At 36.5% G+C, this 21209-nt stretch overlaps 2 long non-coding RNA genes across 2 annotated transcripts; both read right to left on the minus strand.

Annotated features, from left to right (window-relative positions):
- Positions 1-40: 40 nt before the first annotated feature.
- Positions 41-4591, minus strand: LOC107271711. Its single transcript, XR_001538729.2, has 3 exons — positions 4355-4591; positions 1497-1653; positions 41-1303 (listed from the first exon to the last, which is right to left on the minus strand). It is a non-coding gene; the product is annotated as an uncharacterized LOC107271711 (long non-coding RNA).
- LOC107271710 lies at positions 2912-3751 on the minus strand. The gene is made up of 3 exons (XR_003060808.1): positions 3520-3751; positions 3383-3444; positions 2912-3300 (listed from the first exon to the last, which is right to left on the minus strand). It is a non-coding gene; the product is annotated as an uncharacterized LOC107271710 (long non-coding RNA).
- Positions 4592-21209: the final 16618 nt, after the last annotated feature.

The raw sequence follows: 21209 nt of genomic DNA on the forward strand, positions 1-21209 counted from the left end.
ACACACACACACACACACACACACACACACACGTCATTGGAAGGAGAGCAGATGTCGCCAGGACCATTATCACTTAATTATGAATTAAAACGTGACGCCCATGCTCATCTCCAAACGCCACTCAGCCCTGATGGGGAACATGTGTGTCCTCCTGATGAGTTTTGCCCCAGTAGACATTTATCCTTTAGAAATGATACTTCGCTATGGGAAACCAGCATCACAACGACGTAGCGAAGTAAACGACGCTCGTCTATCAAATGGTAAAAAATACTGTTACAGTATAGCTACTTGGGATAAACTAAGAAAATCTTTAAATATTCCTATAGGAAGGACCACTTTTCGCGCGATAAGGACCAATCAGGATTAAGTACCTATAGAATACCGTCTGCTTTGAAAGTTCGCTGGATTCTTTTTCAGGCGCATTAAAAGTTTCCTTTATCGCGGAAAATTTCGTCAGTGGGAATTTCAGATTCATATACATGCTATAGCATATATATTATATTATACAAAGGGAACTCGCGTACCTTTACGCTTTTTAAAAACGAAGGTGAAACAAGAAAAGTTAGGATTAAGAAGTATAGGAAGAACGAAGGAAGCAGCTTTGGAATACGTAAAGATTTGCATTGTTTAATTAGAATCTGTAAAAGCGGATTACACTTATCTCTGGCCTACCTCAATATAAATTAATGTTCTCAACGAAGATCCTCTCAGTTTTTCACCGGAAATGATGGCAAGGATCGGGGATGAGAAAAGCGGAAGAGACAACGGAATGCAGAAACGCCGGTTTCGCGATTAATTACTTTCTACCGGGAGGGACTTTAGCTGCCGGCGCCGTCGAGTTTAGAATGCAGTGAACCTCTCGCTGCTTGTCTACGTATAAGGATACAGTATCCACTTCCAGTCTTCCAGCGACTTGATTTATTTCGTCATTTAATTTCGGCTTCGTCATGTCCTTCCCTTCCCTTGAATTTATTCACCACGAGATGATACGCTATATATATATATGTATATGTATATCACAACCCAGTAAGGAAGATACACAGAATATTCACTACTGTACATACATTTGAACATTTTATCAGGACTACGTAAGTCAATTTCACACGGCTGAAGTAATTTTACTAGCAATTCAAAATCCAAAAGAATATTCTCCCTCTGACAACGGAGAACCCCAAGAATAATTAGTTCTCCATTCGTCCCGTTATTAACGAGGCATTTGCTTCCCTTGGTTGAATCGCATCCTTTTCTTTGCTTCGTCACGTCCATCCACCTTTCCGGCTTACTCGTTGCAAATCTTTCCATCCTTGCAAAGAATTTAACACATTTTGTACATAGGGATATATCGCGTACCCATATACATATAAGTATAGTATGGAATTAGAGAATGTGTTGGTATATATATATATGATTGTATGCACTTCAAATAATGCCCGCAAATTTCTTCCATAATACTCGCGTTACGAATCAAGAGTATAAGGCTTAAGAACGAAATGAACCTTTTATGCTACGCATTTTCGTTTTGCAGTGCCACCGTTGAATTACTGCCAACTATCAAAATGAGCCTAAGCTTCCCCCTGTAGATTTTGCTCGAATTCACTGTTGTTAGCTTGTTCCTCCTGGGCACACAGCTCTTTCGGCTTTCAGCTTCAGTCACTGTAAAATCCATAGAAATGTTATACTTTTGCGAGGTTTCTATACGACTATCTCGTTTCGGTCATACAGAAAGCCATTCTCGTTTAATTACACCTGGCTGAGCTCTTTCTTTATGTCGAATGTTCATTATAAATGTCTCACAAAAACTAACTGTCTTTATTATTAACATCCTCCGGTATCACTTTACAACATTCACGATTATGCCAAATGACTACATATACTATTTCATGAATTTTTGTTTACATTCAAAGAAATAGAAATGCTTATATATGATTTTTGTATTTTAATATATTTTGCTGATCTGTATGTAAATTATATAAATTTTTTAGTAAAATATATATTCATCATCATGTCCTATACAGTAATCGATAATGTATAATATATATATTTGATAATAACTTAATAACATATTATTAATGGATCAAATAATATTTTATATTAATGTTAAACATATTTTTGAAATTCGTAGACTTACATCTGTTTTAGCACTATTCAATCATTCACTACACAGGTACGACTTTGCAAAGATACTTTACAGGGTGAGTTCGGTGAGGCTTCAAGTTATAGAACTGAATTGCAAGATCACTACAACGAATAGAATAGCTGAAATCTGGAGTTTTACGTCGCTCCTCTCATAATTTAAATGAATTTATCGACTAGGTGTCAATCAATAATTATATAATAGTTTTTTTAGTTTATTGAAAATTTACGTGGAAACAAGTTCGACATGGAGGCTAAACATTAAATTGGTAAGATATATGAGACAGCACTATGTAATTGTGCACTGTGTAATAAAGAGTTAAAGAAATACTCTATTGATCTGTTATTACGATGAAAAATATTTTTGCATGAAATACGAAAAACGAGTGTGGGAATAAAAAATGGTTCGGAATATATTTTTATCAAAAGGACTGGTGGTTGACAAAAAAGCAAACAACCGTTACTATAGGAATAGAATTCTGGGCTGATAGTTTTTGTGAAAGAGAACCATCAACGATATGAGGTTTCGTATTATGCAACGTAACGCTAGTCTCGTGCTATTTGTTTGTTACGGTATACCGACAGCCCAACGATCCCGGGGTCTTGTGTTTTTTCTACATTATTATATTATCAGCTTTCGCTGCTTCACGGATCGAGTTAAAATTGCGGAATGTGTAGTGATAGCTTTGTTAAGAAAGATTACTGGTCGCCACTGATAACATGTATTGCCGAACGACAATCTTTTTTCTTTGTAACGAATTTCTTTTATATATTGAACTTCGAAACAAATTAATTTATTGAGTTGATTATAGTCAACAAGATAACCAATAAGTCAATGATAATTATAAGATTTTTAACAAAACGACAAAGCTCTTACATTTATAAAACTTCTCATTCATTCATATTCATTCACACTCATTCTTTCGGAATATTTTACACGTTGAAATTGTCTATATAATATACATAATTTAAAAGCTTATCTCAATTCAGGATTTTTCAGGTCAAAAGGTCCAACGTGGCGGTTGTCAGTGATGGCTTAACAGTCTGGCTTCGCGATTTGACGTCGTCAATTTAATTGTGAATTCGCTGCGCACGTTGCTCACATGTGATAATAGTTTTGGTTTAATTCTTTTCCTTTTCAATCCGTGAATTCGTCGGCCCTGTTGCCTGGTATTCGGATACAATTCGCGGATAAAAATTAAATTTCAATAGAATGTAGACTATATTCTTGGTATGAATTAATAAATACCTGGCACGTCGAATTGACACTTCAGACGGTTGTCAGTCAAAAGGGACGAGCCAGGATATCTCCTACGGAATACAGCACCGCAGAGAATGGAGGGGGGAAAAGCGATATTTGCGCGATCTATCGATAGTAATAATTACCATGGAGCAGACAAGACCTGTCGGTAATTCGTCACATGTTACACACTTCGGCGATGAGGTCATGTGTCTTTTAAAGACGCAACCGAGACAGATACAATACGGGAAGTCATAACGCAGTCAGGGCTGCATCCCTCATTTGTCAAACCCCATGCATACCGAAAACGATGGACCTAACCATATGGTATCCTCACACAGTTGATTCATAGTGACAATTTATATTCGTGTCAGGAGCGCTAGCATTTTTTAAATATTGTATTTCTATTAATATATTTAAAAATTGTATTGCGCTTAAAAACGTATACAATCAAAATGTGCAATATGATTAAAAAAATTTCATTTGAATCCCATTTAACGCAATTATATACATATAAAGAATATTTTAAAATAATTAATCGTGCCTCGAAATAAACGAGTAATCGTATTTAATTATTAAAAAATTATAAAGATAACCACTATTTATTAAAACAGTAAACGTAACGTTATAAAATTACAAATTGTATGCAGCCTTTCATTTACTAACGTACGTATTATTGGAATCTATTAAAATCTTTGAATTCAATGTAAATCACGTATCACTTTTATTACCACGCCCAATATCCTACTAACAATAATGTACGTGACAAGATTTCTTCTTTGAATCAAACTTCTTCACTAACCAGTAAACTGTAAAAGTATATGGAGCACACATATTCTTTATACATTTATTTAAGAAATCACGAACTTTCTTTTCTAACTGTTACCACTTTTAGCATGCCAAAATTCAACTCTTATTTACTGTCGAATAAATAACGTCCAGCCATTTAATTGGTATCCGGTAGATAGTGTGTATACATACATGCTTCTAGTTGCGTTATCCCTCGAGGCTTGAGGATTGGTGTAAGACAATTTCGACCGTGAGCTTCGTAAATTGCTTCTTATCTCCGTAGTCGGTAGAGTAATGCCGTGCGACCAAGCGTTCTCGGAGACAATGACGCGCCAGGAGATAATACGACAGTTACATGTCTATTTACAAAGGAGAAATTCTCGAGGATTTCGGTCTGGAGAAGTAAACCCTGGCGCTGAATTCACAGCAACATTTCATCACAATGCCCTCAATGTGAATAAAATTAAACTTGAAACAGCTACTTGAGCTAAATGACATATAGCCGAGCATCATTCAAGTATCTTGCAAGTTTTCGTATTATTTTTCGGAATATTCGAGAGACGAATAGCTTCGCGAAAGAGTATTTAGTAGAAAGGATACGTAGAGTAATATTAAAAAAAAGAGAGAGAAAGAAAAAATTTTAAAAACTTTTCAATTCTCGTAGACTTTTATGAAAAGCATTACTTTTGGTACACTTCGAATTGAATAAGTCGACACTGAAAAAGCTTTTATAAATTTTTAAAAGGAAAAAAAAATACTAAAGCATCATTCTGTATCTTGATTTTGAACATTTTAAATATTCATAAATATTGCTATACGTGTTTCTTTAATGTGGCTCATCTTATTGAATTCGGTGCACTGTTTTTTTTTTTCCATGATGATGTAATCTTGCTTCAGAATGATCAAAGCTCACGCGCATTCCCAAACGCCATGAAAATGCCACAGCTTGTTCAAAGAGAAGATACTCTTGACACTCACGTCACAGCAACCCCGTTTTATTTGATGGGAGGAGCGAGCTTCGCGCGACCTCGCTGACTCGTTTTGCAGTATCTCAGATTTAACCGAGATTTAGGCTTTCGGCAGCGAAGCCATTCAGACGACGTGAATGAATATGGGCGAAAGTAATAAACGTCACCAACGAAAACTTTCTTATCCATAAATTGTCGGAAGTTCTTCCTTATCGTGAAAAGGGCGTTGAAGTTTTTGGCCAGTTATGATTTGTTGTAACGACAGGATGGAGTGGAAGATTTTAGCTGGGATATTTTCAAATGCGGCCGAGGCTTTGTTTTTATATGAAACTCACATATTTCTTTGTTAAGTATGGCGGCCGTAACGGCTTCTTTCTGGATCAGCGAAGTAACTGTTTGATAGACCGCAGTGGGAAATCCGCTTGCCCAAAACTTCACGACGAAAAATAATATTTACTTGGCCAAGTGCCGCTTTCGCGAGTGTCTATATTGGAAAAAAAGATTCCTCTTTTCATGGCATGCATAAACTTTACCAATGCTCGGATTTGATGTCGGTTATGTTAAAAGTAAAAGAAATAGTTTATTTTATTGGGTGTCTCTTTTTATGAAATTCAAGTCAAAATTAATACCTGCATCGAACAAAAATATTTTTTTATAACAATTTAAAGCATAGTACCTACTTATTTCCTAGGATCGTATTTATGATTACTTCTGCTATATGTATATGATACTCGTGAAATCAACTGAGATATATCAGTTATCTTAAAAGCTCGTACAAGTATCGACAATGAAACGGGGTTTCTGTAATTTTAACGATACAATTTGTCACTTGCATTTTCAAATTGATACATCCGACATTTTTGTTTTTTATAGCTTTATCACACTGTCAATAACATTTTCACATGATACATGATTGTTATACCGTACTTGCACAACGTGCATCTTGCTGTACTTGCATTCAATTCAACAACTTTAACCTACAATTATACCAATTTTCAAATTCTCTAGTTTTTATTTTATTTGAATTCAACAGGTATGACGTTGAAAAATAAAAATAAAAGAATTTTAATCAATTTTCAATCTAGTTATTATACATAATATAGATATATTATACAATTTAGCGTTTCCCATGACGAGAAGCAAAAGGGTTGACAGTTAGGAACTTGATATTTTACAAATAACAGGATTGGTATAAGAATGAATATTTCACAATACCAAGTAAAACCATTTCGAATCACTTAAACCATCATAGCAAGGATAAATTTTAACGAAAAATGTTACATAAGTACATAATTATATTTTAGACAGTTAATACACCTGAAACATTCACTTGCGTCAAAGTGGCTGTAACTCCCTAAAAGTTGTTTTCCAGATACACACTTACCACTGCTTCTAATCCCTAGTCATTATTTACACGACGCCATTATTCTTCCAGCTAAAGGATTCTCACCGGTTCAGGGCTGCATTCATAGCGAGAACCCGTTACTTGCCATTTTACGAGAAGGAGCCTCAAAGTTTACGGTTGCGCGACATTATTACGCAACAGGATGAAAAGCCATAAAATAAAAGAAAGAGACCTGGCACTTGCCACGCTGGGGAGTTCCCTTTAATGCCATGTAAATAGAACGTAAAGTTGATGGAAAAAGATTTAAACAGCAACGATTTCCCATGCGTCTATATAACTTGTATGACGGAAATAATAATCTGCCCTTTGCACCTTGGCTTCACCTTGGTCTATTATTTTCAAAAGGTATCACGAACCGTGAAGACATTCGCATCTGGTATACCAACACAGATTGCACGTTCAAATTACAGACCCTCAAATGTTTTAATATCGTCACCGTTTCTTACTTAAATCTTTTGCCGTACGTAAAGTTTGAGTAGGAAGCTGGTTACCTCTTCGTAAAATTCTGTGCAAGGATGCTATATTTCGTAGAAGGCAATCTCTTTTCACATTCCGTTTTACTGCGTTGTAAAGCGTAATACGCGTTGCAAAGGAGCCACCTAAGAAACCGAAAGCGGGTCGGTAACAAAGTGGCCTCTTCCCATTTTGTACAATTCGCACACAGGTACACCCGGAGAAGAACAACGATTACAAGTGCTGGCCGGAGATTGCACCCAGTCCGTCTATCTCCGAAGAACTAATCCGCGTAGCGTTACTTCACGTAGACAATAAAAAACGAAAAAAGAAGCCAGCAAAGAATCAGGGACAAAATTTTATTTCAATCATCTCCATTGCAGGGAGATCAGCCAACAATCATAGATGTAAAGTTCATGTCAGATAGGAATAAAAAATAAAATAAAAAGCACAAAAGTAGATGTAGGATATACGAGTCAATTTATGTATAAGGGATGTTCGTTATAATTTAATGATTTACTATGTGGTGTGGCAGCAGCCTTATGATTATATGTTTAATTTAATAAAAAAAGTCGATGTTAATCAGCCTACCTAAAAAGTGTTGACGGTAATTGGCATTCTCTTGGTAAATGGATTATAATGTTATAAAATATAGTCATGAAGTATAGGGATAGCTGTTCCGCTACCTAGCCATACAAATCTGTCGAGCTCCAAGGAACACCTTGTACGAAGGAGAAAGAGAGACAGAGTGATAAAATGAGGGACAGAAGGAAACGCAGATGGAGCAGCTGTAGGAAAGGGTCCCCGTGGTGCGATATCTCCAGGAACCCGAAAGCCCGTCTTTCCACGTCTACGGGTAGAACTACGATCTCCCTCGAGTCCTGGGACACCCTGTTATCGGTCCGACTAACAGTTGGATCGGCGGGATAGTTTCTTAGAGACCGATGCCAAATGAAAAAGTACGTCTCTTGTGGCAGGATCGATGTTGGATCGCTTCCGAAAAATGTCAAGAAGGTAGCTTACGTAAAAATTTGTTGAACATTTTTTCATAATTTTTTTTAGCGTCTTACAAGAATATATGTCCGTACAGCGCACTTTCCTCACTCTCGTACCTAAGAACTAAAGCGAAAGTCGTAACACGTGTACAAGCAATGATCTTTGAAAATTCTAACCTCAAAGTCATAATAAACGTTATATTCCTTTGGGATAAATGTTTGAAGACTTTAAGCTATGTATACCAGTAATACTGTAAGGTATATATATATATATATATACACACATATGTGCCGCAGGAACGTACATCCGCTTCCTATGTGCAGGATGCTCCAGACTCACGAGAGGTTTGGAGAACGACTGGAAAGGCGGATGGGTTCCGGGGCGGTTTGGAAGCCTCATATCTTAACTCGGAAAATTATGTTCCTAGGGTAGTATGGAAACATCCCTTGGGTGCGCGTATTTCTAACCCCCCTCTACGCCCTTTACCCTTTACGATCTAGAATATGCCCATTACGTCACCTCAACGCAGATATCACCTACCTATTACCGTATCACTGATTTCATATTCAGCGTCGAATCAAATGTTCTTCATGGATCATTGGAACACCCTATATTACTTGTCTGTGAATATATTGTTATCGATTTCCTTTGAGTCGACAAAAATATCTATCTCAGGGTTCTTATATGTATACATATAGGTATATGCATCAAGGCTATTGAAAAATATAAGAGAAACGTGAAGGAGTTACATCTTCTTGACGCGAAGGTGTTACTTACTTCTTATCAGTCCAAATATTTGTTATACCTTTTACTCCTCACGATATCTCTTTTATGGATGTTTTCGCTTAATTAGATGAAAGAAGGATCACGTTTCCATTGTTATTAGAAACGTAGTATAGGAGCACTTATATAGTTTTCTGAAGTACCTGCTATTCTTATCTATATCTACATATAATATGAAAAATATTTCTTTCACGCGAGATCATCCCGACTTTACAAGAACTTCTTTTAAGTATTAATGACGTACTTAAATGTAAATGAATATACTAGATACTTATCCTTAATAACGCATCCTATTCAGGTGAGCTATATATTTCACAAGAGACTCTTTTATCTATAATACTACTTCTTCGTTCCACCATATCCGTCGAACATCGAACATTTATCTCCGCTAATACCTACAGCCCTTGGTGCATTTCGAAAGCCTTACTATCTCTCTTAAGCTTCTTCCACAAAAGAGATGAGATATGAGAACCGCGAAGATACCTGATTCCGCCTTCAGTAATGAGGAGAAAACCATTTTATCTACAATTCTATAATCCGAGCTCTCGGGAATTGTGAGGTATAATAGGAAACGGAATAGGAGGAGGTAAAGAGTAAAAAAGGAAAAGGATGGGAACCTCTTTCTGCCCATATGAAAGACAGCAATGGGAAATGGTATAGGGGGAAGATACGAAGTCGGCCAGGTTGAAAAGTATTCGAGAGCGAAGGAAATATGAAGACTTATCCATCCTAGAAAAAATCTTATTCTTTCTGAATTTTGGACTTGGACCGTGCACTGATTTGATTCGCCACATTATATTTGTATAATTGCAAGTCTTCGTTTTATTGTATTCAAATTGAAATTTCAACTGATTAAACAACTGAAATACGATTTTCAAAATATTCTGACGTTCTTGAATGGCAGCCCCCATTATTCTGATTTGACACTGATGACAAACTTAATTGATGAGATTAAATGACTCTACCCTTATTCCATCTATATAACTGTCCCTGCCCTCGAAGCCGAACGAAATAATTGCACAATTTCAATTTCCACGTGTTCGCCCAAACTAATTAACTAATTAGGATCTGCTCACTGAAGTAGCTCGTTTTGCTAATGGGATATTTCAGGAGACTATTCCTCTAGGATGAAATCGGTGAGATTTTCTTAATTGAAAATTGTATTTCATCACTCGACTTTCGTGTAATCGTCTTGTGTTTCCTAAAGGAGTTACAAATTTGATACTATGAAATTTATGGAATTAAATTCTGCTCATGGAAAGATACAGTATTTTAAAACCAATCTATGTTATATTTCAACGTACATTAAAAAAGTTTATGTACGAGACGTTCAGCCATTGAATTCCGGGACTGCTTCGAGTCATCCTTCCCTTCCTGTCCTCACGAACTTGCGTATCTCTGGTAGACGTTTTGCAGGCGTCATAAAAGAAACTTTGCGAATCCTCCCACATACACATGAGGTCTCAGACCTTTGGTAAATTGAATTTCTTATTACATTTCCGAGATATGTAATTTTATACTTATTGGTTTACGAAATTACGTCAAGCTGAAGGACGGTGTACCGTACACGTTTATCGTTGCAGGCATTGTTGTGATACTTAAGGTAAATGAGTTTTTAAATCTGAAAAAGCTCAGTGCTCATGATAGATAATTACACTTACTTTCATTATTATCTTTTACTGAAATAATCATGATTATCAGAAATTCGAATTTTTATTTAAACTTACAATTTTTAATTTATATCTTTTTGGTTGAAAGTTCTTTATCAACTACTTGACGTTCTTATTTAAAAAAAAAAAGATTTTCAAAGAACACTTTCGTGCATGAGCGAAATGTCCATAATATTGTGAAAGCACACGTTAGATTCGGATGTTGAGGATAAAAATTGGTAAAAATAGACAAAGACTCTTTGGTACTATTGAATAATCCAAACGCAAAAAAGCAATTTCATAAGGCCCACGTGTGTGTTTGTGACAATTCGTGGAAGACACCAAGCGGCAACAATCCTATAAACTCCGTTCAACACGGCAACCATTCTACTCCATTGTGTTCAAACAGCCCATTTCGCCCTGGTAATGGGTTTGTCTTATTTTCGGTGAAAGTGGAAAACCTATTTTGCTCTGGAATTGAAACTCCTTAGAAGTAAAGCTGACGATATACGTTAAGAGTACGTTTAATTGCAGTAGTGAAATACGCCTTTTTAAACTACATTCGACGATCGACGAAAACAAATCGGCCTGTAAAGTGACAAAAGTCAAGTATAAATCCTAAATTATTTCTAATTAAGTACCAAACAATATTTTACAGCGTCAATTGTATTGAAATATTCCATCATTCTTTTGTACACCTAATATAAGTATCTCCGTAGTAGGCGGTGCGGCATAAATTTGTATGAATTCCTAAAACTGACGAAAGTTAATGGCTGTATTATTTTAAGAAAGAACAAGTCAGGTTTCATAATCGCTTTAAATGGGGCACGCATACTGACAATACGGTGAATCTGCAAAACTTTCGAGAAAAGTCAAGCACTTCGTAAATGGGTATAGTCCAAGTTCTTCGGAGACTTTGCACTTTCTTAAGCAAATACCATAATAACTCTCGTCACAATAGACTAAGAACATTATGATATTAGTAGTCGAGAACCCAGGGGCGCTGCTTGAGGGGCGCGAGTTGTCAGAAAACTCATTAAAGACGTTATTATATTAGACTGGGTAGAGGTTCTTGAGCGGGATAGTCGGGTGTTACAGACGCTCCGAGTTACCTGTACAACCCTTATCAAAATTACTAAATTAGCGTATTTAATTCTATCTTTCAAATTGTTCAAGTTTTAGAATCATCAATATCGATACACAATATTTTACCTTTAGAATAATCCAGACGTTAAATATCATCTTGACCACGTGATTGACACATACGCAACAGCGCGTCAATTTAGGCCAGGACACACTGGACAAGCTACTGCGCACGTGTCAGTCAGATAGTTAATAATACATTACCGTTCGAGTTTAATATTTAATCAAATTTGATTTTTAATTAATTTAACTCTTTTTTCAAACCGCGTATAAAAATTGAAACCGTTCACAACATTATTACCTGTTTTTCACTATTCGTACAAAAGTTTGTGCTTTAGGCCCGATTAAGATTTCGGTATATTACAATATAATACCGTATAAAAGAAGAAATAAATTTATTAACCATAAACTGGTAAAATAATTTATATCGTATCTTATTTGCAATTTGAAAAGTTATTATCATCTAACCAGCCAATGTTTATGGGCTCATTGAGTATCGTTAAAGGATAATTGTATCAAGTGCATTCACCACTTGTGTTGTAATATATGTAGGTACAAAGTGTAATTAAGCTTTATACCGTGGCTTTGGGAACTCCCTTTCTATTCCGTAGGCGATAAAGTTGTTAACACGAACCATCCCTTGTGGGTAAAGTTGCTATGCACTACCTACAGAAAGGGTTCACCGCTCCCAACGGGAAAAAAATGCCAATGAACTCATTTAGTTTCATCCCTTATCGGAGAACCCAGTTAGTAGATCAAGTTGAGTAATTCGTCAAGCAAGGAAATATCGATGAACTCGCATATGAGTTATGCATTAGGAAGTTGGTTCACGAGTTGGAAAACGTATTGCAAAACTTTGATTGGATATAGATATTTCATTTAGATATTGACGTATGAGATAGTACCAGCATTGTAATTTGATGAGGTCAACCAAGTGACCAATTCACAGCAAGATTAATACCACTATGGAACACAGTTCGATGAATCACATGAAAACACGATTAATAAATTTTCTTATTTACAAAAATTCCATCTATTAGGCGTTACTTGAATGATGCACTTATAATTTTATATCATACTGCTGTAAATCAACATTTTCAAATTAAGTCAACTAAAGTCATCACAGGACAATTCTGTGTCACTGAAAAGTCAGGCACTCCTATAAAATGAATTTCCACCAGATATCATTTTTCGAATAAAAAATATTGGACGCATTCAGATGTTATTGGTTCATTTATCAGTACATGAATTTTCCTCCAAATTTCAATCAGACTGATTGAACGATCTGTCCAGAATTTGTTTGCATTTCTGAATATACAGGACCACACGAGTTTTACATGGTCGTATTTTTAAAAAAATTGACTTTTACAAAACTAATGCCTATAGCTATTAAGATAATAGTTTACATCGAAGGGAGTATGAAAACCAAAAAATCCAAGATTCACAAAATGCCTGGAAAATAGTAAAGCCTATTCAGATGAAGCGATGGTTTCCTTCGCAGTCTTACGCGGGCTGTGTCGTTATAGCTTATCCTCAGGGAACTCTTTCGTCCCAGGTCGTTCGTTAGCAGTGACTCGTTGTCTCGGCCGTCCTCAATTAATTCGTGTACACTTGGACTTTAAACGAATCTCGTTCCAGGTTCTCTGTCTTCTTGCCACCACTCCACCCTTTCCCGCTGCGTCGCTGCTAATTTTGTAACTTATTCTTTCTGCTAAGATTACGAGAAACATAATACAGCCTGGCTACTTATTTGCCCGCCCCCTGAAAAAGCGAATACGCCCAAAATACATAATGTGAAATATAAATTGGATCGTTAGGCGTAACGAAGGATTTAATGTTACGCTTAAAGCTTGAGATATAAGATACGAATGCTTCTGAAAATTGATATTCCTGGTGTTTAAATAAAATTCAACAAATCAATTTAATCCAAATATCAGGTAATTTTATACCAATTCATTCAATTAGTATAACTCATATATTCAGATCTACTGAATAATTGCTGTGAGGATTATACAAAATTAATTACAATTTGAATCGCTGTATTATATTTTATATTCATTTACAAAGGTGTATTATGAATAATTTTTTTAAGTTAACGAAATGTTTGTCATTCAGGGTTTTCTCTATTCATTACTTTAGCTTGTATTCTGTAAGGATACAGTGCGCTACGATTGACTAGAAACTCTGTCGACGACAATTCAATCTATCACTGACATGCACAACGAATCCCGCAGGCTTTACTCTATTCTGATATTCGATCACAAATTTTTTAATCACGTCTACTCGCAATAAAATATCTATAATAGTATAGTACAATGATTTGTAGTATCTATTACTGAATTATAATTTACAATAAATTTATCCTAATTTATCCTAATAAAAAGATATAAATTAATTAATATTCGTATTCATGTAAGAAAGCAAATAAATAATCATATAAAATATTGGACATACAAAGTGGCGATAAAGCAACTTCTCTATTTCAGTATACTTGACTATTAAAAATAAAGTTTTTTTTTCATTGCTACCCTCTATATTTCGATGAAATACTTATATTATTCATGAAATATGCTACTGCATTTTCATCGATGACTGATAACGCGATAACCGTACTGCGATCGTCAAATCGATAATAATCATATGAAGTAGCTCAAATTTATAGAAACATATATATTTTATATCTTTATTTAATATTGTAAAACTATATATTCTGCTCCGTGTGTTACATTCTCCTAAATGAATTACAAATTCATTAAATCTGAAGGACCACCAATGTTTGTATCCCTGCATGTAACAATAATGGGCGAACTTGGTTTCCCCTGATGTAGAAACGTGTTACCAAGAGCTTAATTGAAACTTCGACGACTGCAATGCTGGCTTTAATGATAATATTCCTCCTTCCAATAAGATGGTCGCACACTCCAGAATATAATTTCAGCACGTACTAAATTCGCAAAATCGGAGCCCACGGCATTGTCGATATCGACCACAACCGTTACGTTATCAAACAAAACGGATAAATACAAATAAAACAAGTGTTCAAGAGGCAGACGTTATCTTTCGAAAAATGTAAATCATTAATTATTTCAATAGTGATCATGTAACTTTGATAACAAATCAATACGCAAAAAGCTTCTTCATGATAATTATATGCATACGTAACCGAAAAGACATTCCACTGCAACGGCTCGTAAAATTTATTGAAATTCGGCAAAATTCGCACACGTCTTTTCGGAGATATAGTTTCAATTTATACGTAAACTTATCAGATACGTTAGATTCCTCCCTTGGCACTGTGCGACGACGTATTTCGATTATCTATCTACGACTACCAACTAAACTACTGCGAAAGGTTCCACGTTCGTATCACATACCTTTATATGCAATACATACCGCTGTCAGAATGTGGAAGCATTTCCAAAGCAAGCATTTGTTATCACATGAATACACAGACGTTAACTTTAGTTAAAGTTTAATTAACGCTTGCGTAATCTAAACATACGAATTTACTGTCGTATCAATAGTTACGTCGTGGGCTGCTCTAACTCAATGGATACACGAAAACAAGATTGACCATATACAAATATATTTTCATGACAAAATAAACTTAACGAAGGACCGAAGACTTTTGTTCTTCTATAACGTAAACTAAATACGAATGAGTTTTACAGATTGATTAGCTTTGACTAATTAACAGCTTATCAAATAGCCTTTTAGAGAATTTAACTTTTCAGATAAGCTCTCCAAATCTGCTTTCGGTGACAATTACAATTTATACAGACATATATACATATATACTGTTTTGCTGTATTAATTAAATCCAACAATTCAAAAAGCTCAACATTCTATAACATTTGCCATATTTCATAATTAATCCTAACCCCTGTTTTTCCTTCGCCTCGTTCACGGCTTAATGCCTGAAAAGCCTTGAGTTAATCAAAGCTGTATATTTAATATAATTCCTAGAAATTCCAACGATTAAGCAATGTTTATCGAATTAAAAATGATGAAAAATTAAGAACAAAATTATTTTATTCGACCAAACTTTAAACAAATTTGTGTTTCTTGTATCGAACTTCTCATAACCTTTTAAACAGTTATTCCCTTTGTATAAATAACATTGGTATACATATATTGATATTATTTTATCCTTCTGTAAATGAATCTTATGCATGACTCGCGTTTAAAGAATTCATTAAAAACATCTCATTTCCGGTACAGGATTATTCTAGTCGAGCATGCATAAATATCAAGAAAGAATATAAGATTCGTCCAAGTCCCCCATGTCGCGTGTCTTATAATAATTTACAAGAACGCAACATAACATAGCGAGCATGTTTTACATTCTGTCCTCAAGATAGGCCAAAGTCACGGTTATAACTCGGCCGCCTCCGCCTCTGTCCGAATGGCAAAAAATCACAAGGCATGCGTACTATATGTACAGATCTAAATATATACACTACACATATATATACAACCTCTTTGTACGTAGCAGCGCCCACGGGACCCATCCTCCACATGGGACCCTTGAACAATAAGCCACTATGCACACTTACCTATGCATGCATACCGCATGGGCCAGATAATCACATATGGTTATGAGAACAAGTTATGTTAATGCTCGTAAAACGGAATAGGCACCACTGTAGAATGATCAGAAACCATCCCAGCAAAGGACTCTTTGGTTTATGTTAGGCCGCACGCATTTAAATACCTATGCCATTTACACACGGTCAACATCAAATACACTCTGCTCAGTATGTATATACAATATGTATATATATAGCTATCGATATCACTTAAATGTATATATGGTACTTTACTTAAGAGAATAGTGAGGGCCAATAGGAATTTTCCGAAAATTTCCAAGTCTTTGATATTTTGCTTACTTCTAGCAAAATCCGTTTTTGAATCGATGTCCAACGAACTCTTACGATCCAGCCTTATTGTACTTTGCAACCTGTACAGATCACAGGGCATCGATTTGTTCGAGTTGAAAATCATTAACGATCCAAGTGAAAATCTAGCCTCTATAAGGAATAGTTGGCTGGTTAAAGGAAACTACTGGCTACGCTATCAGAAATCAGACCCTTTAAATCGTAGAGGGGTTAGGTACAAAAGGGCCGACATAAATGCACAATAAAGCACAGCATCAGATAGAGTTTCACTGTGAATCATCGTAACGCGTATCTAACTGGTACTTCTCGTCCATGTGTGTATATGGATAACGTGTATGTTATGTACGTATAAGACGTAGATATATGCTATACGTATCATTCACAAGTGAGAATACCCACGTATTGTATATCTGCGAACGAGATACATTCGCCATTTCAGGTCTTCCCAAGGAGAATTATACCGCGTATACGACTGCAGGCTTTATCTTATGGGCGCGGATATATCGTGCGAAATATATACTTTATACTGGGACAGAATATAATTAATGGCTGAGGGTTAAGTCTTTTAGAGAACGACGCGCAAACTGTGCAGACATTACGATCTCGTTGTATATAGAGATTACGATAAAAGTGAACGAGTACTTTGGGAATGGTTTCGATCGGAATTATGGGAAATTCGAGAAACGTTATTTTCAGCATGACGTAAGGATATTTTACATGTTCTTTCGGAAATGCAATTACCAATATTCCTGAGGAGTACAGAGAGACGGAATTATTTGAAAAATGTTTCTATTATCTTTACTGATGCTGTGGGAATATATATTGCTGGTCTGCCTTTATCTACGCATTGTTCGTAGATAGGCTACTAAGATATAGTATATTTATGCCATCTAGATCCAGAGTACGTGAGCGCCTAGTACCTGCTACATATCTGCCAACCTTGTAACACGTACCTACCCAAACAATTTATGGTAACCGATCTTAATTCGATACACGGAGAAGCGTGCCTTTTTGCTACGTCAAGCAATTTATTTAATTGAACTTCCCATTTCGACCAATAGCGGATCTTCGCGATCGAAACGAATCGAATAAGAATTCGTTCCTTTGAGTGCTGCGGGAGTAAAGTAAAACTGTCGATATTGCAAACTTGTTTGGGGTCTCTGTAAACTTTTGCATATCTATTGAGAAAATACCTTTCTTTAATTTGAAAGACTGCCATGCAAACTTCTCTTCGATTACCATGCAAAGTCCGATGGTGTACGACTACTCTGTGAAAAGGTTTTGAATGACTTTAGGAATCAATTTATAAAATTCATTAGAATTGGGAAAAAAAACGTCAAGCGTAAAGATTCTCCGTACGAAATTACAGCCATTTTTAATCATTCATTACGTTATTGAATTACGTTACGTATAGTCAAAGGTTATAGTACACGATGCATATTGGCATTATCCATCAGCGATGATGCTGGTCGCGAATTAGGTATCGGAAAATAGCGTTACGTAATGTAATTAAAAAGCAATCCTTCAAAGTTTCCAACAAAGCCCACTATATTCACGAATGTTTACCTGCGTGTCCGCTTGTGCTTTCAGACATGCACATAAGCCCGCAGATACTAAACGCTTTCGCGTGTACGTATCAATCATCCTTGCCGAATATCATATATGGAACATTATACACAACGCGAGAAGAAATTTATATTTTAATTTTTCGAAGCCTGAAATGGATATAAACTTCGTTCGGTTCATGGATGAAAGAATGGCGATGACCCCGTTACCATGGCAACGCAAATAATTTCTTGACAATGTACAATGCCCGTCATTGATCATTCCACCCGCAAAGATATAATTTTGAAATTTGATTTGCTAGGATTTTCGTTACAAGGTAATCGAAATATAGTATTATTATATATTTCGACTTATAAAGTTAAGAAAAAATATTTGAGTAGTCCGTAGCTTGATATAAAATAGCCGAATCAATGTATAGGTACCAGAAAACTAATTTGCCGGAATGCATAAAATAGACTGTTATGAAGGTTCGAATTAATTTTTGTTTTCACTTACTGCTAAGTCAATCCTAATCACTTCCGGGATGCATGGGAATTCACAGAGTCGAATGGGATCAGGCTCTGCAATCGGTAATTTATAAACAAGAAGTTTTCGATGTGTAACCCTCTATTCCGCAGTTATACAAACGTATAGTGACAAAAAAGAAGTACAGTAAAGTATAAATTTATACAATTATTAGTAAATAGTCGCGCCGGACTACACGAAGCTAACATATAGTATAATAGTTACTAAAGAACATATGTATGTATATGTCTAATGTGATAATGAATAAAATGGCTAATAAGTATTACTTTAATGACCGCTACATTAATGCCTACTGTAAAGACGATCGAATGCCGAACATTGACGAAAATTCTCGAAAGCAGCGTTCGTCGGTCAGTACCCAGAGAAGGTAGACTGCCTGCTATACAGGGAATGTGTCGGCTCAGTGCTTTCATTCTCCCCAGACCCGTTTTCCTGGTCATGTGCGACCTTTCCTTACCTGCGCGACCTCTTTCTCGCTTTCTCTCTCTTTCTTTGTATTACCTATTTTCCCCATGTCTTCCGCTGTGCTATAGTTTCTTCGTGATATCACTTTGATATCACTGTCAGGTTTGAGCGATGACGTGTCGTGGGTTGGCATCGGTATCCCTTACTGCGCTCTCTAGGGGAGCAGTCACGTCCGTCTGCGTTCGCTTGTGCTGCTCCAATTGTCGTATCGGGTGCACCCAAAGTCAGCTGGTAATTTCTAATCACCTCTGCTGGGAACACTTTGTTCACTGATCGACGGGTAACGGGGTTTACTACCAGTTCCTTACGTCTAACCTGGCCCGAGTTTCGGCAAGTAGGCGGGACGCGATGCAGGTTGTAATCGTAGGTTTTGATCTCTTGATCCTGCCTTCGATCGGTCGTTACTCCCGCGTGATTGGAGTTTTGCGGTAGACTTGGTCAGAGGTGATCGCGTTTTTAGCCTGACTCCCGTTTCCGATTTTCTGCGTCTGCTACCGTAACATCCTAAAGTGCTTAATCCAGGCGTTTACACATATGTCTTCTTGTAGCTTGCTACAAACCTTATTTCAACAATCGTTATATCTGTATCGTGTTCTGCGTCTGCGGCTATTGGGCTTACCCCAACAACGGTCCGCAGTTGAATCACGGTGGGGCAGTAGCTCCTTTATAGGGAAACGGTGCCTCACGGAAATGGGGGAAAGGGTTCATTTCATAAGATTTTAATTTTTTTCCTTCTTTTCTCTTCGTACTTCGTTCTGTTTCCATCCTTTTCCCTTTCGCGCGTCTTTCTTCGAACATCTCTTCAACGCAATTAGCTCTGCAGTTACTTTTTGTTACGCACAAAATACGCGTGTTGGTCCACTTGATTAAAATGGAGAGATTAATACTTGAATGGCTATGACTTTTAGGAGGAGACAATAAGCAAAAAAACTCTATCGAATATTTTTCTTCGACTCTGTAATTCACATGCATCCCGGAAGTACACGAACAAAAAAAAGTACTAAATCGATTTTTGATAATTGTCTATTTTCATCCATTCCAGCCGAATACTTTTTTTAGCGCCCTTGCATTCATTCTTAATAATCCTATACAGAACTTTAATGAATCAAAGAAGCTCAGAGGTAACAATCGATGTATCTCACAACGAGAAATGGATCGTTGTTGTTAAAAGTCTAAAGGAATTGGTATTTTGGTACGAAAGGTAAAATGGATCATATAGGCAGCAGCATCTCTTTTGAGCAATGGATTCCAAAGTTTCGTGACACGCCAAAAAGTCGGACCTCTCCGGAAATGTGATATCGCTAACCGAGGAATCGGCTTTTCGTTGGCGAAGGGTATAAAGCGCCATTCCAATAGGTATAGGATTGGCTCGGATTACACTCATAGGATGGACCATCTACATCTCGATCTAAGCTTCGTGTACACCTTGAAAAGCCCACGCTCCTTTCAATGTAGTTCTGTAAATGGAAACGGATGGAGATTGAGTTCCCCGGAGGAGTTGAGGGAGGACCAAGAGAAAGAGGAAAAGCATTGGGAGAGAAAGGGGCTAGACTGTTATATCGTATAGTAGTCGTACGTTCAGTGAACGCGTAGTGCCCGTAGTGGTCTCCAATTTACTCCTATTCACGATTAGAATGCGTTGGAACCAGGCGCAAGCCAGACAGAGAAAAATAAAGAGCAGACCAACCAGAGAGAGGATGCGTTACTTACATACAACATGTGTATGGTCACATATAGATATATATAAACATGTCTAATATATATAGCGAGGACCACGAACGTTAAAGGTGCATTCACAATGGCAAAGAAATATATTTTCATAAATACATTTTGAGCCGTGTAATATTACCATTTTAATCAAGTGAAAAAATATGTGGGTCACAACGTGCATAACGATAGAAAAATTTGAAAAATTCTGCGTAAGTGTCCATTTATAGTCCTCGAACGCACTGTCGCGTATAAATAATTATGGCAGTTGACCCGACATCTACCGACGATCTCGATAAGTATCAATACGTACTCAAAATCGTTCCTGTAACTATCCTGCGATATAGATATGTACTGTAACCTTTGTGTCTGGTACATTAGACATAAAGTACAAGTACACCTAACCTCTTATGGTCACTTAGTCACGAAACTACTCTAGATATCTGTCTCTATCGCGTGATGCTGATAAAAGGCGAAAATTAACTTTGA

Source organism: Cephus cinctus, unplaced genomic scaffold, assembly GCF_000341935.2.
Source record: "Cephus cinctus unplaced genomic scaffold, Ccin1 Ccin1_scaffold0080, whole genome shotgun sequence".
NCBI lineage: Eukaryota > Metazoa > Arthropoda > Insecta > Hymenoptera > Cephidae > Cephus > Cephus cinctus.